Here is an 18,090-nt window from a genome sequence, read left to right as displayed (position 1 = left end):
CAGTTCAGCCTATTACAGATAATCATTCACTCCTTTGCTTATCAAGAAACTATCTACTGTGTCTTAAAAATATTCAAAGAAACTGTATTCATTACCTGTGAGGAGAGTGCTGCTTCTGGCAAGCACAGGATCAGTCAACAATTAATGTGCTCATGGCCTGCAGATGGGCTGACATTACACATGTTCCTATGGCAACCTGACAAGAGCGGGAGACTCTCTCCTCAACTGGCAAGAATGTGAATGTTAACCACTTTTCTTCATTCTGCTTCTGTTTTAGAGTTAATCGCCGATTAGAAATGTGAATTGCAGAGCTCAGCAATCAAGAACATTTCAGACTTGTTTTGCTGTGTCTCTCCGAATATCTAACAATGTAATCCTCTTCATCTTCAGTTTTCTGTCCAAAGGTGGGTCTAACCCATTGCACCTGATCTTCACCACAGAGAGGGCAAGAAGGTAGGTCCAAATCCACTCAATCCAGAACAGGAATTGAATTCCGTGCTTTTGGCACCAACTTGTCCCATAAAAACCATCCAGCTAACTCCTCAAAGGAGTCCAGGTTACAATGGCAACATATGCTTTTTCAAGCGTGTTGTAGCCTGAAGCTATGGTTAGTCAAGATTCCAATTTCTTTCCATAACAGGGATGACTAGGAATCACTCCTGTTCTTACTGCCTGCTATTCACATTGGAAGGATTACCTGTTAATATTAAACCTATTTGACTTTAGTCTGAACACACCTCCCACAGCCAAAACTAGTAATTGCTGGAAAAGCTTAGCCAGTTAGGCAGCATCTGTGGAGAGAAATCAGAGTTAATGCTTTGGGTTGAATGCTCCTTCCCCAGACTCACACCTTCCATCGCCATAAAGTTCTGGAGTGGGACTTGAACCCAGAACCTGACACCTCAAAGATGTAGTTTTATAAAGGTAACATATAAACTTTATTTATGTTTATTTCTGACTTTACCTTTCATATGTCATTTTCCTCTCTGTGTCACAAGATTTCCTTTAATTCTTTGTATTGACAGTGTTATTAACAGGATTATGTATGAGTATCAGAAAATGACAGGATCGGATTTAGTAATGATACCTGGCTGATCAGAGAGAAGCTTATTGAAGCCTACGTAGAGAGTGGTCATTTGTGCAGCACCATAGAAGTTCATTGACACTGTGAATCCTTGTCACTGCCTTGATAGTGTGAAAATCAGAGCAGATACTAGAAAAGAAAGGTTGAAGGGAGACTCTTTCTTTATTGGCATATATTTTGAATTAATACTTGTGATTATAGTTCAAACAAATTATGCCTTCCCCATTCTGGATCAGGTAATAGTCATTTTCAAATAATTTAGAAAAAAGTGTAAGTGCTAATTCATCTGCGCATTTTGACTGTTTTCTGATGTTTAATTAAATACCAGTTAAAGGTATAAAAAAACTCAGAAGATTCACTGAGTATATTCAACATGAGACCTGTCCTTTTCTTGAGAGTAGGATCTGACTCAATTTTTAGTCAGATGCAGTGCTGGAGACAGGTAAATTAATCAAAAGTAGTTTAAATAGTAAGAGCAATTTAACATTCAATGTAGCCCAGATCACACACTATGCTGGAAGACATTATGACAAATTGTGCCAGAAGTAATTTCACATAATTAACAAAAACAAAATTCTGTCGATGTTGGAAATTGGAAATTCAAACAGAAAATGCCAAAACACTCAGGCAGAGAGGCAACAACATTCCGATAGAATGCCAATGATTGGAAAGGTTAAGTTTTGGTATGACCGAAAAATGGGCGGTGTTGGATTTTGCTTGTTGTATTCAGCATGTGGTAATAAATTCACTGACTGTCAACTGAAGTGAATGTTCATGTTCCTACATCCATTAACATTGAGGCAGGTAGCACAGGACCTTAGTGCTGCCTCCTCATTGATCTGATGTTGTAATATTGGTCTAAATGGGGCCCAGACTTCCGAATGCTCAACAAGGGACCAAACAGCATATGTAGTTATTACATAGTGAAAACAGACAGCTTCTCCTAAACACAGTCTGTCCATCTTCGAGTGGACCTGCACTTATTGGAAGACAGCTAATATAGATTGCCCATATTGACACTGACTAGAAATGTGAGCTGCACAAACAGGTGGAGTTTCTGGGTCCAGATCCTTGAAACTTTAAAAGTATTGGTTAACAGGAAGAGAGAAGATATGGTTTCATAGCTTGGCAGGAGATATGAGGGACAGCTGGCAGCCAACCTCAATGAACACCTTCAAAAGAATAGGAGCAGATGTCTATGGAGCCACTCACTTGAGTCTCAATTTCAGTGAATGTATCTTCCTATCATCCCCTACCAAGCACCACCAACCTCTCACACAGCTTTAGCAACCATACCTTCATCACTCACCCATAAGGAGGTCCTAGAGCTCAGAATTCATCTCCAACATTCAGATACTCCACCTCACCTTCTCTCCCTTGTCCCATTGCTTCCAGATGCCTTTCACTACTCGGGAGTAGGACATGACTCAATGTCAGGTGGCCAAATGCATCAAAAGTAATTTAAATAATAAGAATAATCTAACACCGAATGCAGCCCAGCCCACATTCACTGCTGGAAGGCAGTGCAACGTTGTGTCAGAGGCAGGTGTATCACTCAAGCAATGTGTCATATAACCATTAACATCCTTCCATCTTGCTGGGAGAACAGAGTTAGCTACAAGTGCTAGGAGCAAAGCAGAATTAGTGGGAGATCAGGACATTCAAATCTGCTGTGATCTGTGGATGGAGTAATTCTTTGCATCATTGTGTCTGCTATTACAGAAACAGTGGCTTTTGAAATCACGGAGAATGTTCAGGATGATGGTATATTCGGCAACCTGCAATGATATGAAAGTTGCTGCTGGCCTGACCACTGAGCTTTTGCTTTCTCATCAATCTCCCCCAACTTTCCTAGCCACAACCTTCTCTTTCCACTTCGGCTTTCAGACCCTGAGGAAATGCTACCCTCCCAGTTACAGACATCTTGCAAACGATGAGACTGGATCATCTGAGCATTTCAAGCCCATTGTTAGGGCCTCTGCCATGAAGGGAAAATTCAGTCCATTGTGTTAATCACACCAGCAGCTGTCGGGTTCCATTGGAAACAATGACACCTACCAGCTTTGACGTTGTCCTAACCATTTCAGTTATTGGCATATAATGCTGAATGTCTACAGCACTGCTTACAGTGACCCAGTGGTGAGGTGTTAGAAAAGATTTGTAAAACATCATATTCCTTGCTTCTGCTTCAGTTGGAATAACGTTGCATGCTCCATTCGGACTAAAAGCTTGGATTGAAGCCCTGAAAAGGGAAATTAGAATGTCTAGAATGAATAAAATTTCTTTTGCTGGAAATTTAAATTGTAGCATTGAAACTTCCATATTTAGCAGTGGGACACCACGTCCAATGAATAGGACTTTGTGATAGAATTACATTGTAATGTAATATAGCCAGATAGTCAAGCAATGTAATATAAGTAGTTATAATCACATACCAGTAAAGCCACGGCTGCAGACATGAAATAATGACAAGAGAAACTCTTTTATGAGTTTTTATTTCCATTCATAGAAATTGTTAAAGCTGTTTAAAAAAAGTGTCCATTTGACCAATTACCTGAACACAGTGAATCTTACAGAATTATAGAGGAAGGCTATTCTACCCTTTATATTAACACCAGATCTTTGCAAGAAAACTTCAATTCGTCTCACTCTTTTGCTTTTCCTAAAGCCCTGAAAATATCTTATTTTCAAGATAATTAACCAACTCTTTTCTGAAAGCTGTGATTGAATCTGACTCCCTCACAGGAAGTGCATTTCGGAACCTAACCACTCACAACACAAATCAGCATAAATTGGTTTCCTCTGTTTCTGAATCAGTCCAACAAAGGAAACTGCTTCTAGCTATGCTTTCCAGACTCCTCACAGTTTTGAGCACTATCTAATCTGTCCAGCTAATAGAGGCCCCTTATCACTGGAACATTCTGTTCTGTTCAGAACCTTCCTGAAAATTTTCATAGCATTCTAAAACCCACTGTGTCCAATCTAAGTGAGGCTGAGCCAATGTATCATCATAACACCATACATGTTCATTGTCTTTGTACTGTATGCTTCTGTTTACAGAGGAACGTCAATTATCTGCACGACCCAGGTGGGGAGTATATTTTGTTCAGATAATCGATGTTCGTATAATCAATTGCTGGATAACACAGGTTAGCCAAATACTGTGACCTTGAGATCTTGTTTGGATATTCTGAAATCCGGATAATTGACATTCGGATAATTGAGGTTCTTCTGTATAAGGCCCAGGCTCTCCTATTTCTTTGTAAGCACTTTCTCCACCAGTTGCCACCTTCAATGAATTGTACAGTAGGTGCCCCAGGTCCCTCCCTATTCCTGCACCCATTTTAGAATTGGACTGTTTAGTTTATATTGCTGCTATTCTACTGATCAAAGCACATCTCTTCAAGCTGCTTTCCATCAAATTTCATTTGCTATATGTATGCCAATTCCATCATTCCGTACATGTCCCCCAAAGTCCATCACTGTCCTCACATTTCAGTTGTGAACCATTTGTAACTTTTGGAATTATGCTCAATGCACCCAAATTCAGGTCATCAAATTGTTTCAAGAAAATCAGTGGTCCTTGTAGAGACCCCTGGACAATCCTATTGCATAATTTGCTCCAATCTGAAAGAAACAGTCATTCACCACAGATTACAGACGTGTTGTGGCACAGGAGGATATCAGTCAGCCTATCACATCTGCCCCAATTCTCTAAAGGAGCATTTGGACTCAGTGCCATGTTCCTCCGTTTCCCATAATCTTACAAATTGCTTCTATTTAAATAAGCATCCGATGCCCTTTTGCTTCCCTCAACTAATCCTGCCTCCACCACACTTGCAGGCAGTGTGTTGCCAATCCTAACTACTTGCTGCGTCCAAAGTTTTTAAAATCACATCGCATTTGATATTTTTGCAAATTACTTTATATCTATGCCGACCCATTCTGGACCAGTTTCTCACTAGCTGCTCTAGCCAGCCCATCAATGATTAGTCGTAGTGCCCACAATTGTACACAAAACTCCAGTTGATGTCTAATTGGTGTCGTGTGCAAGTTCAACATTGCATCCTTGCAATTATAACCAATGACCCTATTGGTGCTCCCTTTTTATTCATTAGGCCTTAACTTTCTTGATAAGCCTGTTACATAGTTCTGAAAGTGTCTTGTGGAAGTCAATACTGTATATTACAGTACCTTCATCACCCCTGCATTTTACATCTTCAAATTACTTAAGCGCTTTAGGTAACAAATTTTTAATGGCTTAATTAACCCACATGGAACCGAAAAAACATTTATGATGGGTTTCATGGAGGGTTTCTCTCTGGAAGTGTTTGTGACTTTTTTTTCCCACACTATCTTCTCAAACTTGCTCATTACCTATCTCTCAGGTGTCCAGCTTTTCATATTCTACCTTTTGCCACAGATGGAGGTACTGCTACTGATGGGTCCTCCTACGATGCCTAGCACTAATGCCAACATTAAAGCTCTGCCATCCGGTCAATTACTGGCAGTCTGTAGCTGCTCTGCACAGTTCCTGACCCAGACAGGTCGAACAGACAAAAATTGGCACTTGACTTTGCAAATGAGGTCGGGAGAGCATGGTGGATTGTCACAGCCCTTAGAGTGTGACCTGAAACGTTGGGACAGGTGTCCAAGATGGAGGGCAGGAGGAGTAAGTGATGAGCTGGAGTCACCAGGTTACTGTCTGACTTTTGCATGAGGAATTGTCTCTGCCTAGTTTCTATCCAGTGGGTGAGGGAATGGGAAACCGCACACCAATGTGATGAGATGCCATAATAATGAGGATACATGGAAGTAGTCACCAGAGAGAATCTCACCTCACCATTCAAGATTTGGCTTAGAAAAGGGACCTACCCTGTTGACATTGGGAATCTCTTTACTGCTGCTATCATGTGATTCTCCCAGTGTTTTCATTACTGCCCTCGACATTCATAGCTGGGAAGATTCCAACCTATTAATATATTCTTGAACAGCTTCTCATCATTGAATGTAAACTGACTTTCACTCGATGTAGACACCATTGGTAAGTCCAGCGCTTGTTGTACATTCCTAAATGCTCTGTAGAAGATGAGCCACTTTCTTGGAATACTGCCATCCATCTAGTTCAGGTACTCCCATAGTCCTGCTAGGGAGTCAATTTCAGGATTTTGATGAAGTATAGTGAAGGGCCACGAATATCTGGGTGGCACTGTGGCTCATTGCTGCCTTACAACACCAGGGACCTGAGCTATTTTTTTTTAAACACACACCAAAGGAAATGGAAATGATATGATACAATGCAGATAAAGACTTTCAAACATTTCTTAATGAATAGGGCCTTCAGGAGAGTGAACCATGAAACCAAAAATTACAATACTATATGAGCAATTAAAAGTGGGTTTCAACATAAAGGGCAAGCTGTGAAAATAGCCAAATTGTCCTCCATGTAAGACCCACTCCTCCATGTAAGACCCACTCCTCCATGTAAGACCCACTCCTCCATGGCGAGACCCACTCCTCCATTGCTAGACCCACTCCTCCGTGTGAGACCCACTCCTCTGTGTGAGACCCACTCCTCCATGTAAGACCCACTCCTCCATGTAACACCAACTCCTCCACGTAAGTCCCACTCCTCCATGTAAGACCCACTCCTCCATGTGAGACCCACTCCTCCGTGTGAGACCCAATCCTCCATGGCGAGACCCACTCCTCCATGTAAGACCCACTCCTCCATGTAAGACCCACTCCTCCCTGGCTAGACCCAATCCTCCATGGCTAGACCCAATCCTCCATGTAAGACCCACTCCTCCATGTAACACCCACTCCTCCATGTAAGACCCACTCCTCCATGTAACACCCACTCCTCCATGTAAGACCCACTCCTCCATGTAACACCCACTCCTCCATGTAAGACCCACTCCTCCATGGCTAGACCCACTGCTCCATGTAAGACCCACTGCTCCATGGCTAGACCCACTCCTCCATGTAACACCCACTGCTCCATGGCTAGACCCACTCCTCCATGGCTAGACCCACTCCTCCATGTAAGACCCACTCCTCCATGTAAGACCCACTCCTCCGTGTAAGACCCACTCCTCCATGGCTAGACCCACTGCTCCATGTAAGACCCACTGCTCCATGTAAGACCCACTCCTCCATGGCTAGACCCACACCTCCATGTAAGACCCACTCCTCCATGTAAGACCCACTCCTCCATGGCTAGACCCACTCCTCCATGGCTAGACCCACACCTCCAAGTAAGACCCACTCTTCCATGTAAGACCCACTCATCCATGGCTAGACCCACACTACATGGGTGCCAATAGCATCCTCCACAAGATGCAATAAGCCTACCCTGACATATTGTCGATAATTGGCCATCACGTTCCTGGCCCCCTTCCTACTTTATGCCCTGATACCCTATTCAACTGGCACTCTGCCCTTAATCTTCCTGGTACCCCACTTACATAGCACTCTACCCAGTTGAAATCCTACTTCCCTGGCATCATTCATACTTGGCACCCTAACCACCTAGCATCCTATGACCCTACCCACCTGGTACCATAACCTCATGATTACCTTGAGCACTTCCTCTTTCACAGAATCTGTCAAAGTGGATGTGTGTTAAGCTAAACATTCAAATAATAGAACACAGCAACTGACTGCAGTGTAAAAGAGGCTGGGATTTGCATTCCACTGATTATCCTACGCTATGAAGGACCAGTCCAATTTAAAGTATGCATTACCAGATTGGAATCTCCTGTTAGAAATGCAGAGCTCTTTCTTAACATAAGTAAAGAGTGATTACGCTCCTTCAAAAATCTAGCCTACCTACTGGAGAACATGCCCAGCATCATCTGAATGGGGGAAGGGCAGTTACAGTGGCAATGAATATGACTTACACCCGGGATTTTCATCATTCTGGTGTTTGCATTATTTTCTTTTTTTTTAGAAAAAAGACATTATAGAGAAGCTGTGGACCCACATTAAGGACTAGCCTTAATTAGTATATATATTCATTGTACAGGTCGTTCTGGTATAATGTGTGTTTCATCAACGTGAATTGGCTATGACTCAATTGATGAATTGCAGATGCTGTTTGGATGACGCAAACCTTCTACTGAACGTATATAGCCATTTTCTATAGCGATCCTCTACAGCGTGATTTTCTATAGCGGTTCTCCATAGTGCGATTTTCTATAGTGTGAGGTTGTAGAGGGTCATGACTGTCGCGATATACCATAACGCCCTGTAGATGATATAATAGTTTAGGAATTATCCACGAATACATTAAGGGGAAGACAATGGCTAGTTGTATTATTTCCGGACTGTTAATCCAGAGATCCCGATACTGTTCCGGGAACTCGGGTTTGAATCCTGCCATGACATGTCACAGAGTCATAAAGTCATAGATATGTACAGCACAGAAACAGACCCTTCGGTTCAATTCGTCCATGCCGACCAGATATTCCAACCTAATCTAGTCCCATTTGTCAGCACTTGGCCCATATCCCTCCAAACCCTTCCTGATCATATATCCATCCAGATGCCTTTTAAATGTTGCAGTTGTATCAGCCTCCACCACTTCCTCTGGCAGCTCATTCCATACACACATTACCCTCTGTGTGAAAAAGTTGCCCCTTAGGTCCCTTTTATATCTTTCCCCTCTCACCCTAAACTAGAGTCCTGCCCTCTAGTTCTGGACTCCCCCACCTCAGGGGAAAGACTTTGTCTATTTTTCCTATCCATGCCCCTCATTATTTTATAAATCTTTATGAGGTCACCCCTCAGGAATTTGAATTCAACTTTTAAAAATCTGGAATTAAGAGTCTAATGATGACCATGAATCCATTGCTAATTGTTGGAAAAATTCATCTGGATCACTAATGTCATTTAGGAGAGGAAACTGAGTCATGACATACTCATGACTCCAGACCGACAGCAATGTGTTTGGCCCTTAACTGCCCTTTGTGCAATTAGGGGTGGGCAAGAAATGCTGGCTTATCCTGTGAAGCCCTCATCCCATGAGTGAATAAATAAAAATTTTTCTTTAATAATAAATAAAACCTAACTAACCATATCAGAACTGGCAATGCAGGCAGTGCATTGTTCTTGCATAATGTGGGAGCTGGTGGATCACATGCTGAGTCACAGTGACCACACCTGTAGCAATGTCTGCAGCTTGAGGAACTCCAGCTCAGAGCTGATGAGCTGGAATCTGAGATTCAAAACCTACAGCACTTCCAAAAGTTATCTTGATGCTGTGTTCCAGGCATTCACATCCTGAAACTTTAAATATTTCAAATTTGGCTATTGCTCAGGGACAGGAGGGTATGACAGCATATGAGGCAAGTAGAGGAATCCTGAACATAGTATCAGAGGAACCTTCAGCTCCTGAACTTGTCCTACAGGTATCATTGAATCCCCGACAGTGTGGAAAGAGGCCATAAAATTTGCACTGCCCCTCCAACGAACATCCCATTGAGACCAAGTCCCTCACCCTATTCCCATAACCCCGCATTTACAACAGACACTCCACCTAACCTATACATCTTTGGACTGTGGTAGGAAACCAGGGCACCTGGTGGAAACCCACGCAGACATGGGGGGAGCGTGCAAACTTCACATAGTCGATTACCTACTGGAATCAAACCTGGGCCCTGGTGCTGTGAGGCAGCAGTGCTAACCACTGTGCCACCCCACTGCACTGTGGTCTAGGAACACATTCAAGTGGGGGAGCACACCAAAGAATTATAATGGTGGTGGATTCTATAAATAGGCAGACAGATTGCATATTTTGTGAACTAGACAGAGAGTCCTGCATGGTGTTTGAGTTTGAGTTTGATTTATTGTTGTCACATGTAAAGAGATACAGTGAAAATTGTTGTTTTGATTGCTATACAGGCAGATTGTGCAACACAAAGTACATCAGGACAGTAGAACAGAGTGTAGAATACAGTGTTACAGCCACAGAGAAGATGCAGGGAGAAACAGGTCAACATTAACATTTGAGAGATCGGTTCAAAAGTCTGATAACAATGGGGAAGAAGCTGTCTTGAATCTGTTCACACATATATTCAAACTTTTATGTCTTCTTCTGAACTGTTGCCAACCTGGTGCTAAGGTCAAAGACATCTTGAGTCAGCTGGAAAGGATACTGGAGAGGGAGGGACAGGATCCAATTGTTGTGGTCATCAACAAAGTAGGCAAGAAGAAGCAAGGGGTTTTGTTTTGGGAATGTCAGGAATTAAGAACAAAATTAAAAAGCAAAATCTTAAAGCTTGTAATCTCTCAATTATTTTCTGAGACATGTGGAAATTGGCAAAGAGATAAGAAGGTTAGGGATGTAAACTCAAGACTAAAGGAGTGGTGTGGGAATGAGGAGCTCCATTTTGTGAAGCACCGGCATCAGTTTTGAGACAGGAGGGAACTTTACCACCAAGATGGGCTCCACTTGATCTGAGACCCAGATTGGACAAAAAAGGCTAATTAGGTGTCACAAGGACTTTGTACAAGTTAACAATAATGGTATGGGTTTGAGAGAGATAAGGGGATCAGGGCTGGGAACTAAGCATCAAGGATATTCATTCTATCAATAGGTCAGTGGACAGAGGAAACATATGTTTACCCAGACAGTGGAGAGAATCTGGAATGCACTGCCTGGGAGGGTAGCTTCAGAGAGAAACTGCACAATCTTTAAAAAGTACTTTGATGAGCACTTGAAATGTCATAACATTCAAGGCTGTGGGCTTAGTGCTGAAAAGTGGGACGATGCAGATTTAGAATAGGTTTTTGTCAATGCAATCTTCATGAACTGAAGGTCCTCTTCCCTATTCTATGATCTTATAAACATTGATATTAGGAAAAATGAAACTGAAGTAAAAAACAATGTTATCATTAATAGTAGTGAAGAGGGGAAAAAAGGTCTGCCACAAAAGACTGTAGATGGCAGACAAATCAAATCCTTCTACATTAGATATAGAAACAGAAAGCACTGGAGAAAGGCTACAAATCTGGGGAGAGAGAAACAGAGCTAACATTTCGAGTCCAGTTTGAGGTGAGCTACCTGATAAAGGAGGAGCGCTCCAATTAAACCTGTTGGACTATAACCTGGTGTTGTGTGATTTTTAACTTTGTCCACGCCAGTCCAACACCGTCATCTCCAAATTGCATCTTCTGAAGAACTCATACTGTACTCATAATGTTGACTCTCTTTCTGCCTGCACAGATGCCGCCAACTTGCTGAGCTTCTTCAGCACTTCCTGTTTTTACTTCATATTTCTAGCGTCCACAGTACTTTGTCTTTATTCTCATAAAAAGTCTATTGGCTCATATTAATATTAATGGCACTGGACTGGAATGATACAACACTCAAGCACCACTAGGTGGAGTGCTAGCTTTCATTGGACTGAACTTAAGTTCATGCACAAATGAACTGCCTACATCAATTATTTATTAATATCTCAACACTCTTTCTTTGATAAGACTTACTCTGAATTGTTTTATGATGTAATTTACTTGTAATGGTGAACAGGATGTTCATGTCTCTCTGTCATTCAACTGCTTGACTTCTTACATACCAATTCTTTCCAGGCATATTGTTCTGGGGTTGGGCTAGGTCAATTAGCTTGTAGCAGAGTGATGCTAGCAGCCTGTGTTCAATTCTTGCACCAGTTGAGGCTACTGTGAAGGACTCTCCTTCCCAATCTTCCCTCCTCTGATTTGCTTGGCATATTCTGGGTTGGGGAGCAGCAAGGCCTATTGGAAACCCATCTGCACCTCTTGGGAACGAGGCATAGCTCCCCTCAGCTGGCTTCCCACCCATTTCTTTTCTGGGGAACTGTTGCTCCTCTTTCCAGTCCAGCAAGAACTGAAGAAAGAAAATGATTGTCATGGATTCTGTCAATACATACAGATAGAGGGATTTGTCCACTCTCGTTCAGAAAGATACTACTTAATAAAGTCTACTCTTCAAAGAAGTTAAGAGCAGTTAGGTTAGGAAATCCTGTTTAGAGGAAGTAGCAAATGAATACAGAAATAAGATTTGGGAATAGACAGACATGAATGTCAATGGCATAGACCTTTCATTAATGCAAATTGTCATGCATAAATGTGTTTGGGTTTTCAATTCTACAAAGTGCTCAAAAGATACAGAAATCGAGAAGCTTCTATTGACTAGATTCCCTACAGTGTGGAAACCATTTGGCCCAACAATTTCACACCATCCCTCTGAAGAGTAACCCACACCCCTACATTTACCCCTAACACTATGGGCAATTTAGCATGGCCAATTTACCTGACCTGCATATCTTTGGATTGTGGGAGGAAACTGGAGCACCCAGAGGAAACCCACGCAGATACAGGGAGAATGTACAAACTCCACACAAACAGTCACCTGAGGCAGGAATCGAACGTGGCTCCCTGGTGCTGCGAGGCAGCAGTGCTAACCACACACTCTCTCTAAGGCCTGGTTGAACTAATCACTCAAGTCCAAGGCATTAGTTAAATCTTTTCTGTATCTTTCATACACAGTTCTCAGATTTATTTGAAGAGTGCTGTTATGGGCAATACAGGGAAGGAAATTGAATGCTTATGCAATGCAATTTAAATAATAATGAAACTTTGCCTTAAATAAAACTTACCAGTCGAGAGCTTTCTCACTCACACCATCAACTGACTACTCAGATATCATGAAAATCACAATAATACAGTAAACTTCATGGTATTTCAGGATTTTTTGTTTCTGTTGGTTTATCGAGAACACCAGTTCATAAGGTGCCAATTAAAACAAAGTTTGCTGCATTGTCACAAAGCTGAGCATCGTTTCCAAGAAGAAAGTGCCATAACCTGTTAAAATGTAAAATAGAACTCCTGTCTGTCAATTGCGCCATGTTTTGTTTTATGGTTTAAATCTGACAGCTCCATCTGTTGAAAAATAACCCTTCTTTTGAAATCTGCACCTGTTCCTTTCTATTGATTAATACTTTGAAATGAAAATAAGATACCATTCTGCTCCATCCATTTCAGGCAATGTAGATGGAAACTTGTTGCAGCAGCTGTAACCATTATGAATACTCGGTGAGTTTTGAAAGCTGTTAATGGCTTCAGCTCAGCTTTGATAGAAAGAATTGATAAAGGAATGACTGATACTTGTAAGAAGTTGTGAAACCAAATACACTTTTATATTATTTGTTGTTTATTTCCAATTATGTACTTGAAGTATTATCTTTTTAATACTGGAGTAGTTCTTTTTTACCCTTTCCAATATCAGTGATACTTGATTTGAATTATATTATTTCAGTAGAGTTTTATCTTAGATTGTTAACAGTTGAATTTGAGGACTCCATGTAGTGGATTGTAATTGAATGATAATAAGGGGCACATGTTCGGCATTAAGGTGAGAAAGGCTGTTCTTAGGGCATATTGGGGAAGATGGAATGAAGGGCTTTGAGAGTGGCATTTGTGATTTCAGGGAGAATGGTGTGCAATGAGTTTGGGTGGAGTAAGGCAGCATGGGGTGGCATGAGAGTGGTGGTGGGGAGAAACTGGCAAAATTTAGAGACCCTTTAAATATTGTTGGAACTTTGGCTGCTGTGTTGAAGAATGAGTCAGACATTCTAATTGGTTTAAGGAGAAAGTGAGAACTGCAGATGCTGGAGAGTCAGAGTCGAAAAGTGTGGTGCTGAAAAAGCAGAGCAAGTCAGGAAGGATCTGAGGAGTATGAGAGTCAACATTTCGGGCATAAGCCCTTCAACATTCACGTGCTTTTCCAGCACTACCCTTTTTGATTCTAACTGGCCTGCCATACTCACACCCTTCATACATTCCATCATGGTTCACACGCTGCACTCCTAGCCTGACCATTGTGTGACACGACACTGTAGTGATTATAACGAGGTCAGCCAGGTGGACCTCATAGAATATGAGTTCCTTGATTGAGGTTGTTCACCTGGTCCAATCAGGGAACCCTGGCTGACAGATAAGAACAGGAGTGTCAGACATCTTGTTCGCTCTGAGAGCTGGATCAGTGTCAAGGTCTCTCCATGTGTAAATAAAGAGTGACTAGGTGTCAGGATACTGGCCTCTGTCGAGTTGTTTCAGATGTCCCAGGCAAAGTGATACAGGGCACTTTAGAAGCAACAAAAGTGAATGAATCATGTCTTTCTGAGCTCACAGCTTTCTGATCCACCTGGCTCAGTTGTAGTCTCTTAGAACCCATGCTGAATCCCTATGAAATTTACTTTTGTAATTATTGTCTTCTTTCCATTAGCAAAACAAGTTAGGGTTAAGATTGAGTTAAATGGTGATCCAAGTAATTGCACTAGTGTAAATTTGCATTAAAGGCATAATGCCAAAAAATCCAATAAAAATAGGGAGTATGTAGCACAGGACAGGCATTTCCTTTGGGACTACTTTTGATGTTGAGAGTAAATTGTCAGTTTTGTTTTAGGATGGGTTGCTAGTAGGTGAGGTAAGCACCAGCAGAGTGCACTGACAACAACATTTCCATAATACACCTCCTTACACAGAGCAGAACAGCCTTGACCTTTTTTAAAGAAAGAAATAACAAAGGCATCTTTAACTTTGTTAATTAGCTGATACTGATTTGGCTAAACACCCAGAGAAGCATTTTGCAGCTTGTTGAAATGCTGGAGAGTGACAGTTGCCATTATTCTGCTGAGCCAAATCAACAAGATGGTGCTGCAATAAGGCAGAGGAGAAGCAGTACAATAACCAATTCAACTGAGAGTTCAGTACCATCAGCTTATTTCATAGAATGTTGTTGAAGGTAAAATGAAGAACTACAGATGATGGAAATCTGAAACAAAAACAGAAATTGCTAGAGAAACTCAACAGGTCTGGTATTATTTGTAGAGAGAGAAAAACAGGTAACTTTTCAAATCCGGTGGCCCTTCACTGTTCTAACATAGGGTCATAGAACTCAAAACATTAAATCTACTTCTCTCTCCACAGATGCTGCCAGACCTGTTGTTGAAGTTACATTTTGTTAGCTGTTTGATGGCTGAACTACCTTCCATGACAATACCATTGTTGAATTTGGAGCCTTCCCCTGTACTTGTAAACATAAGGACTATTGATAACACTGCTTTGGAAAATGAAGACCTTGAATACATTTAATTGTGTGTAAAGTTTAAGTATAGTATCCTTTATTTTGGTTCAGCACACAATTGCATCCCATATAAAAGCTGAACTCAGCTCCCCAAGGGCAGCTCTGTTTGTATGCACTCTATTAACTCTGACCCTTTCTGCACATTTCTGCACTTTTTGAATCACTTTACAAGCTTCATTTGTGATCTTATTTTGTATTTGCTTTTGGCTGGTTAAAGGAACCCATATGTGTCAGCTGGCTCTCATCAGCTTATTTGCACTCTGCCTGTCTCTCTTTTATAATTTATCTGTGTGCAAGCTAAAGGATTTTGTTGACATCATTATTCTCTAGTTAATCACAATTTCCTAAAATGGCTACAGTGAATGCTCCAGCACGCACTATCTTGGCATACAGCAGTTAAAAACAAGTAGCACAGCCAATTGATTTAAAGAAACACTAGCCCTGTAACTCCATACAATTTTAATCTGATCATAATTTCTGGGATTTGCCCATTGGTAAGTTTTGGAACCAACACCAGTGAGATTGGTGGGATGGGTGGGTGGGATGGGTGGGGCATCAGCCTATTTAAATACATAGGAACATCACCTATAAGTTCCCACCAAGTCACAGAACATCCTGACTTAGAACTACGTTTCTGTTCCTTTATTGGGTCAATAGAACTCCTCTTATAACAGCACTGATGTATTTATGTCCCAAGGACTGCAAGGATTCAAGAAACCAGGTCTGCACCACTCTCTCAAGGGAGTTAGGACCAGGCAATGAATACTGGGCTAGCCAGTGAGACTCATATCCCATGCACAATGAACAGAAATACAATAAGCTGAGCCCTATCCTGCCCTATCTAAGACACATGCCACCCACAATATAGTACACAGATCAAGAAGCCCTTCATTAGCTCCCACATCCAATTCGTCCAGAAAACTGGCTGCCATGCCTCCTCAGATTTTTTTTTATATAAGGAAGAAGCTGAATAAGTACCATTTACAACACCTTTGGGCCACAACTCAGATCTGAACTCCAAGGTGAGCTCAAATGGAAAAAACACTGTTCTGAAATGGTTAATGCTGGAGATTGCATTAGTGCCACCCCGTCTGATGATGTCACCTAGCCCATGGTGGGAATCAGGGAGTCCATCCTTAGGTTACAATGTGTCATCTCTGCCTGCTGATAGTCTGAGTAAGTATGCCTACTGACCAATGCAACTTGTAAGTATTACCATCATGCAACACATTGCATCTTGTTAACATGAGTGCCTCTTGTTTTTAAGCCTCACTAGAGCTTCATCCTCTGATACAGTTAACTGAATAGGCCCTGAGATCAGTATGCACAGGAAAGTTGTAGGCTCTTGTGGCACATTGGTAGTGCCCTTACTTCTGGGCCAGATGACCCAGGTCCAAGTCCCACCTGCTCCAGAGGTGTCCCATAACATCCCCGAACAGGAATAGCTATGAAGAAGCAAAAACAGAAATTGCTGGGAAGGCTCAGCAGGTTTGGCAGCACCTGCGGAGAGAAATCAGTGTGAAAGTTGCAGGTTCAGCGATCCTTCCTCGGGCTATTTCCAGCAATTTCTATTTTCATTTCTGATTTCCAGCATCCACAGTTCTTTCAGTTTTTATCCATGAAGAAAGATTGGCAACCGTGCTCTATCCTGATAATAAGCTGTTCTTTCTAAGTTGAGAAGACAAGTGAGTTTTTCACTTTAAGAGCATTAGCACTTTAAGAATGGTCAGACAGTCAGACACTGTCTGCAAGTGGTTGAAAAGAGAAGGAGCTTACAGAATTTGTGGATTAAAAGAGCACAACAAAAGCAGTACCCCAGGCAAAACCCTCCACTTGTGAGCTGGCAACTGCTCCAGGAAAGACAAAATGGGGATAGAAAGAAATGACTGGTCATACTTGACAGCAGCAGAGTCCCTCCAAGAAGCAGGATCTGTGGTGGCATTCCTAAAATGACTTTTGACTGGGAAGCAACTGCTTTGGAGCCCCGGAGATAGAGTTAAAGATCCCTGAGGAATAGGGAAAAGGCTTTCAATTAATGATGCATAGGACAGAGCTGGGAGGGATAGAGGCAAAAAGGGACTTGTCAACACCATAGTGAGCATACACCACTGGGCATGACTGCAAGTGGTAGATTAAAAGATCATTTAATTAATTTATACTGAGACTGCAGCATCAGGAACAAGTTTTAGTCAATAAAATGGCAATTCAAAAGATTTGGAAGATGGAGTCTAACAAAAGAAGGAAGTTGGAAGAATTTTAATACTGTAATAACATTGGTAGAAATGTCTTTTAAACCTTGCAGTTAGTAGGAAGATTTGTTTTGCCACAGCCACAGAATTTTAATTGGAAATTGAGAATAGGAACATTCGCACAATATTAGGCCATAAAAGGTGGGAAAGAATCCATTATAGTGGATAAGAAGTGGGAAAAGTCCATCTAGGATGTTGAAAGCAGGAAATCTTCCATTTGCCTGCAGATGGTGTGAAACCACCATCTTGATGATACAAAAAGCAGGAATGTACCCACAACAATCACTCCCCCAGCAAGAGATACAGGGGTACAGTATTGCTTTTAGCAGAATTAAAGCTATATTAGAGGAAAACAATACAGAATTTAAAAACACAAAGAACAATACAGCACAGGAACTTCAGCTGTTCAAGCCTGTGCTGCCACAGTTTGCCCTTCCCTACTAAAACTGACTTCACTTACTCCCTCTATTCCCTTCCTATTCATGCATTCATCCAGGTACTTCTTGAATGCCGAAAATCACATGACACCAGGTTATAGTCCAAAAGGCTTACTTGAAAACACTAGCTTTCAGAGCACTGCTCCTTCACCAGGTTACACCTGGTGTTGTGTGATGTTTGAGCTTGTC

This window comes from Chiloscyllium plagiosum, unplaced genomic scaffold (assembly GCF_037043375.1).
Source record: "Chiloscyllium plagiosum isolate Xiang-an unplaced genomic scaffold, Cpla_swu_hap1 HiC_scaffold_6, whole genome shotgun sequence".
Taxonomy (NCBI): domain Eukaryota; kingdom Metazoa; phylum Chordata; class Chondrichthyes; order Orectolobiformes; family Hemiscylliidae; genus Chiloscyllium; species Chiloscyllium plagiosum.
Note: the sequence above shows the minus strand (reverse complement) of the source record.